Source organism: Crocodylus porosus, unplaced genomic scaffold (genome assembly GCF_001723895.1).
Source record: "Crocodylus porosus isolate Cpor-Errol unplaced genomic scaffold, CroPor_comp1, whole genome shotgun sequence".
Taxonomy (NCBI): domain Eukaryota; kingdom Metazoa; phylum Chordata; order Crocodylia; family Crocodylidae; genus Crocodylus; species Crocodylus porosus.
The window spans coordinates 39506450-39516152 of record NW_017728909.1 but is presented as its reverse complement, the minus strand read 5'-3'; positions in this window follow the sequence as shown (position 1 = coordinate 39516152).

Sequence of the window (9703 nt, the reverse complement as noted above, 5' to 3'; positions counted from 1 at the left end):
AGAGGGTAGATTTAGGCTAGATATCAGGAGGTGCTACTTCACGGTCAGGGTGGCTAGGATCTGGAACCAACTTCCAAGAGAAGTGGTGCAGGCTCCTACCCTGGGGTTCTTTTTAAGAGGAGGCTGGATGAACACCTTGGTGGGGTGGTTTGACCCCAGTACTCTTTCCTGCCATGGTGGGGTGTCAGACTCGATGATCTCCTCAGGTCCCTTCCAACCCTAGAAACTATGAAATTATGCCATAAGTTCCCCTGGCCCTGTGGGCTGTCATGCCGCTCCACCCTGCTACCTGGGGCTTAGAGGAGCAATGGCTGGGTGGAAACACAGAGGCCACAAAATAAACCCACTTGCGCCGCCAATTGAATAGCCCTGAATTTTAATGCAAGGATGCAGGACTTGCTGTTTTGTGGGCTTGTCCTGGGTGGCATGGTGCCTATGGTGGGTCTGTAGTCCACCCGAGGAAAGGCAGAGGGCCCCACGTTTGAGGGAATGAGGCATCAGTCTCCATTACACAACTGTAATTTATTCTCTGAGTACTGTCCATGATGTACAAAAGCCTATAATTTAAGGCTGTTCCTAAATTTTGGTTTCTGAGGCTGCAGTCACTGTTCCCTGGGCTGCATTGGGGCCCTGATCCTGAATGAAAAGCTTGATGATAAGAGTGCGTGATGTTCCATGATTGTTTCTGAGGTTGACGGTGGTCTGTTAACCCAATGTTTAAGAATCCTAGCTCTAAAGTTTCCAGGCTAACAGATGTCCCTTCTGGCCTGTTTCATAAAAATGTTTATGAACAAGTCAGCAAAAGTTAAAGATAGCTTGAATTAATTCAAATAGGCCTACTGATCCCCCTCCCAAAATGATGTTAAACTCATGCCTAGTGAACTTGAAAAAGAAAAAATAAACTAACTCCCAAAACTTTAACTGGTGAATGTGGTTTGTTGTTGTTGTTGTTGTTGTTTTTTTTCTTTAAAAAACCAAAACCAAAAAAAACCCCTGTGTGGGACCAGAAATCAATTAATCCAAGATGGTGGATTGAAATTAGGCTCAGAAAATAGTGACAGTGTGGGCTATTTAACCCACCACTCTGTTGTTGTTGGTGGTGGTGTCTTTAATTTGGTGAGCTGCTTAGCAGCAATATAATTTGACGCAGAATCCAGGAGAGAAGGTGGATTGAAGAGTGAACTTTACTGCCATGATAGCCACCTTTACTGTCACATAGGACCCTGGGATCCACCTCAATTTCATTGAGCTTTTCTTGTCCAGACTTTTTTCAGGATTAACACCAGAAGGGGCCAGAAAGCAGAAACTTAGACATCCTCATCTCCTCTGGTTTTGGCCAAATTCCAAATTTTATATTGGAACATGCAACTTTCGTTCCTGCTGTAAAGCCTTCCCTTGTGCATCCTTATTCTTTCTCATTTCTTTCCTTTTCTTCCCTTTCCTCCTCTTGTTTAATCGGAGTCTAGCTAATTTGGCCAAGAGTGCTTGTTTTGCAGCACTGCTGCAAGTCAATGCCTAAAAAGGTAGCTAAAAGCAGTGCTCTAACAGCTTGACGCTTGTACAAATTTGACAGATCTCAGAGTGGTTGATAAGACCATGTGCTGTGTGTGTCTTTTTCTAGCAGTGAGGTTGCAAAGTAAGAGTCAGTCCCCAAAATAGAAGCTACATCTTCTATTTTTGCTTTTCTTTTTCTCTTCCTTTTTTGTGCATTTATCTTCAAAGAAGCAAGATCAGATTCCTGTAACAGTTGCTCCAATCCTATTAACTTACTGTTTTCTCCAGAAAGGGCTGCTACAGGAATACCCTTTAAAGGATTTGGATGGGGAAATGGGGTTTCCCATAAGCTTTCCTGGTTGAAGGAAGGAAAGGAAGACAATAAAGGAAATGAGCTTATTGTTAAAATGGAAAACTTATTTCAAATGCTTTAATTTCTTGCATCTTTTAAAAGGCTTAGAAGATATTGGTACTGGTTTTCATAGAACTAAACAGTCTGAGGTCTACGCACATGATGCCCCAAACCGTTTTTCACCAAGTGTTGTTGTACAGTGACAGGATTGTTCTCTGTGTTTGTTTTTTCCACTGAAAATTAAAGAAACTGCAGTGCATGAGGCAGGGGCCCCATGAACAAAAAACATGTTATCCTGTAGGTAAACTGTGTCATAACACAAAGAGTTTAAGGTTGAACAGATAACCTTTGTTCTGCCTTTTCCAAACTTTGGTGCGACTGGGATGGGAGTCAAAGGTAAAAACAATGGAAATAGGTGAGTTGTGAGAGGAAGTTTGAAGGTGAGCATGACTGTATGGTCAGAATGGCAGAAGAGATATTCCAAGCAGTTTGGATTTCTTTGTTGATAAAGCTTCCTCTCCTCCATATCCAGATCAGCCCCTTCTTAACTCACTTGCTTAGTTTCTCAGTATGAAAAAAGAAATATTAATGTTTTACATACTTTAGAAAAGTCCTCCAGGAGAAGTTATACAAAACTGTATGCAAAGGATGAAGAAGCCCATTCCAGAGCCCAATTGGCAGATGCTCCTTTATATGTGAACAGCTACAGACTTCTCAAAATCAAAACATGAATTTATCTGGCTAGCTAGAAACTGTAGGGTGGGATGGTAGTGACTTTTTTGCATAGCTGTAGAATGACACTTAATTCATAACAGACCCAAAACAGCTGCTAATATAGAAGAGGGAGTCTGCTGGAATGGACAAAAAGGATTAAATCTCTTATCTTACAAGTTGAGCTGTAAGATCCATGTGGCTCCTTGCAAACTTCAATTATTGAAAATACTTAGCTGCAACTGTGAAAGCTTTAGTTTAAGAAAATCTTCAAACCACATATGCAAGAAACTAATTCGAATTACCTTGACATTAGACTCTGAATAGGATGGTATAGGATTTTTCAAAACTACTAAGACTCATCCATGTTTGTAATGACTTTTTCCCCCTGCAAAAGAAACCTAATAGATGTGTGAAAGCCTTGCAATTTCCAAGAGAGAAAAGTAATTAATAGCTGAGTTCCGCTAATCTAAAATGCTCTCTTTGCTCACTCGGATTACAAACAGAATTTCCTTGCGTACACTAGAAAAGGCTCAAATTTCTTTGTCTTCAATTCTAGGCAGTTTTATTTGGGCTGTTGCAATGCTGGTTTTGTACCTATTGTCTTCAATATTGTTTTATTGAAATGATCATTTTTAGTCCCTAACTTTTTTTTTCAAAGCTTTTGTTTTGTTGGGGTATTTTTTTTTTCATTTCATCCAACTTGAGACACATTTGATAAGACTGCAACTTCCCATGAAACAAAAGCTTCTCCCTGTGAAGTGGTTGATACTTGGCATGGTGGGAGGAGGACTTGTAGTGAAGGGAAGATTTTCTGCTAGAAATGTTTCAACATTTCTTCATATTCTTCACTGTCTGTAGCAGTTTTCAGTATTCTTGGTAATGAGAAAAATTGCTGCCCTATGTACAAGAAGTTAGGATTAAGAGAGGCAGTGAAGATTACTGTTGGGATTCATAGCTCTTTGGGATTTGAGCATAGCGCTGCATATTTGTGCTTATGACCTTGAACTTTACAGTATGTGACTCTCCCAGGATATGACAGCACAGGTGGATTAAGACAGGATTGCAGCAATCCCATACCATCTTTAATTTAGGTTCTTTGGCTAAAAACAGTTGTGAAAATGTGGCAGCATGGATTTCAGGGTAGATTGGGGATCAGAGTCCACACTTAAGGTTCTTGGTGGGTTTATATCACTGGCTTTACTCATTACTAGGGCCAGTTAACATTAAGATAATACGTGTTAACTGTTAACTAGTGGACTCCAAGATGAACATGAGTCATCAGTGAGATGAAATCATCAGCAAAGCTAACTGCACTTTATCATACATCACCAGATACCTGACAAACAGATCCAAGGAGGTGATACTTCCCCCTCTATGCAGCATTGGTTGAGCTGCAGTTGGAGTTCTGGGTGCTGTACTTAAAGAAGGATGTGAATAACCTCAAGAGGGTCCAGAGGAAGGACACTCATATGGTTAACGGTTTACAGGCCAAGCCCTGTGAGGAGAGACTAATGGACCTGGACCTCTTCAGCCTCCGCAAGAGAAGGCTGAGAGGTGATCTTGTGGCTGCCTACAAACTTGTTAGGAGGACGCCGCAAGGGATCAGAGATGCTCTGTTCACCAGGGCTCCTCTTGGGGTAAGAAGGAGCAGTGTTCACAGACTGACAGAGCAGATTTAGGCTAGATATCAGGAAAGACTTCTTCATGGTAAGGGTGGCCAAAATTTGGAATGGGCTTCCAAGGGAGGTGGTGCTCTCCCTTGCTTTGGGGCTCTTAAAGAGAAGGCTAGATAGGCATCTGGCTGGGGTCATCTGACTCTTTCCTGCCTAAGCAGGGGGTCATACTCGATCTGTTGAGGTCCCTTCTGATGTATACCTAGGTGCCATACAAAGCTAGCATCATTTAGCTCCTGTACATGTTCCCTATTTATGGATATATGGGAGATAAGGGCTGAGTTCTGGAAGATCTTGTCAATTTAATTCTTCAGTTAAGTATTGACTCAGGCAGAGGTTAAGACAGTATCACCAATGCGTATAATTTAGATGCATCTAGCTGCAATGCTTGGTCAAACCCATGCAGAAAAGCGTGCAAAATTGTGGTCTAAATGTACGTAGGGATTTTTTTTATGCTTTACGTTTTATAAGTGAAATCTAAGGAACAAGGAATACCAATTACTAATTCCTTTCAATTGGTAAACCTTGAGTTACACTAAGCAAAACCATGAGAGAGATCCTGAGAGAGAAGCCCCGACCTCTCCAACTTAACTTCATATTCTGCTTGTGTGTGTGCGTGCATATGACAGATCTGAAATCAAAGAAATCCCTAGGTAAACAGATAATTGAAATAATGAAGGGACAATGACTTGCAATGGGAATTGGGATTGATTTAGGAGGCTGGAGGAAGTGGTATTCAGGCAAGAAATAACCAAAGGCAAAAATTAATAAAAGCAATGCACCCAAAAACCAGTTGGTGAAACAATAAGAAATGCTTAAAATCTTTGAGGTTGCCAGGAAGTCAGGGAGGCCACAGAATCATTAAGCAGGCCTGAAAAAGCTATTGAAAGGTGAGTCTGATGCTCTGAAAACTGCATACATTCCTTGGCTTATTATTCATGAGAAAAACTGAAGGTCAAACTTAAGATGGGAATAAATTATCTTGGGAAGGGAATGAAACAATAAAATAGCTCTACCATCCCTGCAGAGCAAGAAAATTAAACCAATGAGAAAAATGACTATACACAGTACCTCACAAATTACAGTTTAAAATGTAATTGTATACTCTGTGGCCTGAAGCCTAAAAGAATAGGGAGCTTCCCATTGACCTCTGATGTACAGGGAAAATTGCACTCTGAGCTTTCAGGAACTTTTTAGGTAGAGTCTCTATAGGGAAGATGTTTATTTACCGTTATCTGTTGGTGAGCGTTGGGACATAACTGGATTAGGCTTCATTTGCATTTTGGTTAATGGTTGGCTTGTAGCATTTTGGTCGCACTTCAGTTAAGATTGCGGATCCCCATACTCTCTTGTCCCTGTCAAGTGATGAAAGGCAAGAAAGCTATAGAATGTGTTTTTGAGGTGAGGGATTACCCTGACAATATGGCAACATGGCCTGGTTGGGTAAAACTGCCTGAACAGGCAAAACACGGCAGCAAGAGGTGTTTTCACTTTTTGCTGGGGAGGGTCGTATTAATACTGAGGAATCTGTTAAAGGCCCCATCTGAATAGGAATTGATGATGGCATATTTTGTAGGCCAGTGCTTCTCAACAAGGGTACCATGACACTCTGGGCTGCTTTGAGATAATTTTAAGGGTGTTGCACAATACTGGGTGTGCAAATGCCTACACATGGTTCAAAAGATAAACCCAGGAATTTCAAATAGGAATCCTTAGTGTCAAAAACATTCTGACCTGTTGTGGTCTTTCTCAGTTTTTTTTCAACCAACAAATTGCTTTACTATTTTTCCATATTTAAAAAATGAGAGAAAGCTAAGAGCTGGCATTTTCCAAAGGGTGCCTTGAGTTTAAAAAGACTAAGAACCACTGGTGTAGGCTGTGGTTTGATGCAGGTAATGGACAGACCTGAACTACTAGCTGAGGTGGATTGGACTAAAGCCTAGCTGCAGGACTGGAGTCTCCTTACTTGGCACTACAGCCACAGTCTCTGCTTGGGTTACGTGGTAGATCCCCTAAAGCAGTGGTCTCCAAACTTTGATCATGTACCCCTATCAGTAAAACATTTTTGAGCACTCGCCCCCAATATATGTATATTTATATAAATAGAAATAGAAGTTCTAATATTTTCTTCCCGCACCCCAATGGATCATCTTACGCACCGCACTTTGGAGACCACTGCCCTAGAGCACCCTCTCTAGCACTTCTTGAGCCAGACAGACTGCTTAAGTTTCAGATGCCTTTAACCTTGGGCAACAGCCTGTGAATATGGTGCAAAAAGGGAGGGAAGTGGCTGATTAGTTATTCACAACTGTGAAAGGAAGATTGAGGGAAGGGTATTACTTCTGTCTTGAGAGGGAGGAAGTAGGGATACTCTTGACTTTGCTGCTGCTTCTTTTTTCAGGTTTATAACTCCTTCTTTCACAATAAAGTTCTCTTCTCCCCCTCAACCTCTGAACTTGTGGCTTGCAGCTGGGGAGAATTATCCGTCTAAAGCAGGGGTGGGCACAATGCGGCCTGGGGGCTGGATGCGGCCTGCCAAGCCATTCTATTCAGCCCGTGGGGCCCTTGAAAAATTTAGAAAATTAGTATTTATCTGCCCTGGGCTGCCTGTCATGCAGCCCTCGATTGCTTGCTGAAACTCAGTAAGCGGCCCTCTGCCCAAAATAATTGCCTGCCTCTGATCTAGAGCATTAAGTTGATGTGATTTTCTGTCATTAAGATTTTGCCATTAAGTTTTCCTGGGTTTCTGGATAGGGGCAAGAGCTGGTTATTGAACTTTTCCAAAGGAATCCCTGTACAACTGAAACCAGCTCTCTTTGCTGCCAGCACCTGTTAGATGGTTTACATAATACTATATTAGTGGTTTCCCAGATTGGATTCAAGCAGAGTATGTGGATCCACAGAGTTGGAAATGGTCCCTCAAAAGTTGGATCCGAGGTTCCTTGGAGCTGTCTTCTCCACAGAGAAAATGTTGGACTCCTCTAAAGGGAAGGCAAGAGCCAAGTGTATTTGTTGTCAGTTTTGGAGGTGGTGGCTCTGGCTCTTGGATACACCCAATAATAAAAGCAGAAAAAGGTTACTTAGCTCTAGGGAATCAATCCTAGCCTTATAAGGCAAATCCACTCCACTCTTGGAAAAAATCCCTAATTACTACCCACAAAAACTGTGATATGGCAATCCAAGCCAAAGCAAAACAAAATTATTGCACTCCATTTAGAAAAATGGTAGAAAAATGCTAGTATAATAGTCTGGTAGAAGCTTGCAGAGCAAATCTTCTTTGTATGACATTGTAGGATTACAGCATTCATAGGTTAATATCTCAGTTTGATAACCATTCGACTGCTTCAGGGGGTAGCTTCGTGGATTGATTTTTTTTTTTTTCTTTGCCATTAAATGATCTAATTGGGCAGTCATTGTGTAGCACCATCTGAAAAATTGCACCACAATTGCAACCCAGACTCTCTTTGATTCTCCATTTATGGAGCAGGTGCCCACATTTTCCATTAAGTGTCCCAAAGGATGAAATCTTTCTTGGTAGGTTAATTCCTGGCTGGAGGATTGTAGGGTTGTAGAGTATGTATTTTTGTAGCAGGCTGGTATTTCCCCAGGCTTCCCTCTATTGTTCTTCAGTGCTCCTGTTATCATCATAGAGCTTCTTGGCATATTTCCAGAAGGATTTTCTAGATTTGAGCCTATTTGGTGGTGGCATAGTGATGTCCTTATTGATTGGGAGGTGTGGGTTACTGATGGCCTTATGGTATTCCCTCACGCATGCTGCATCTTGGCAGAGCTGTAGGGGAGCAATGTTTGCTAGGACTGGAATACATGGCAACGGTGTACTTTTTAGTGTTTCTGGTATAATCTGCATAGCTGCATTTAACTGTATATCAACAATCTTTATGTGCATGCTTTTGTTCCAGACTGGGGAGCAATATTCTGCTGCAGAGAAAACAAGTGCTAAAGTGGCTGTTCAAAGTGTGGTTGCATTTGCTCCCCATGTTGCTCCAGTCAGTTTATGCACAAGGTTAATTTGTGCTATCATTTTTTAGCACCTTTCCGTAGGTAATCATGAAAGGTGAGGCTCCAGTCGAGAGTTATGCTGAGGTAGTTCGGGAACTTCTCATGCTTAACCTCTTCTCCACAGATAGTCATGGTGAGTTTTTTAGGTTGGCAGGGGCATTGCCTAGATGAGAAGATGTGATGACAATTTTCCATTGATTTGGGTGGAGCCTCCAACATGTGAAATATTCTTCAGGTAACTTGAGGTCTTTGCAAAAATCTGTCTGGGCTTCAGCCTGGGCCTCTCTTTGAGTAGCAAGTGCTAGGTCATCAGCATAGCTGAACTTCCAGCTGGTGGTGACAGGAAGATCACTTATGTATGCATTAAAAAGTACTGGCACAAGTACTGATCCTTGTGGGAAAAACATTCTTTATACGTGGGTTCTGGTGGCAGTGTTCCCTAGATATACACAATGTCACTAGTTAGACAGGAGCACTGACAAGAGGTGGAGGGTCTGCTGGCACCTGATGACCCAGAACACCTTCAGCAGGAGGCCAGCTTGCTAAACAGTATCATAGGCTGCTGATAGATTGATGAAAGCAGCTCCTATGATCTCTTTGTGCTAGTACCTGGCTTCAATATACATAGTGAGCACCAGCACTTGGTCACAAGTGCTGCATCCAAGGCAAAAGCCAGCCTGTTCATCTGGTATATCCTTCTCAAAGATGGAAGGCATGCAAGCCAGTAACATTTTTTCCAGAAGTTTGTGTCGTACAAAGCAGAGTTTTTTTGGGTCTGTGGTTGATTTTTCTGGGTTTTGAAATAGCAATGATCTTCTCTTGTTGTCATATCTTGGGAAGTTTTTTTGTGGTCATTGTCAGAGAAGAGTCTGGCCAACCAATGGCATCCTTTTTGGCCAAGATGGTCTTATTTGTTGATGATGGGTGCTGCTTCTAAGTGTCTTAGAAGGCTCTGAGCTTTACAGCTTGTGTGGGAAGTCTAATGACTCCATTGCTTTGGTCATTCTTTGTCTTCTGGATTCATTTAGCAAGTTCAAGAGCTTTGCCACATTCCAGGTTTCCTGAGGTTGAGAATTCCTGGAACAGAGATTTGCTTTGTTCACTGCAACATGGAGTGTAATCTACCTGATAGCTTCTGGGGATGTGTGATCAGCAGGGAATTGGGTTTTCTGTTTTCCCAAAGAAAACAGAGAAACCCATGGATTTCCTGCTTTTGCGAAGAGTTCTCCAGGCTGGCAGAGTTCCAGCCTACAAGAGCTAATTGCAAAACGGGTGGGGAAATCCCCAGCCCTGTCTGGAGGGGAAAGGAGAAAGGGTGGGGCCTGGGGCTCTCACTCTCCCAAGGCTTGGCTTGGGCTCACTGTTCTTCCTGGAGCCTGTGAGGAAAGTGGGGCTTGGGAGTTGTGGGGCAGAGATGGAGGGGAAGCTGGCTGGGGGAATGGGGAGGTGT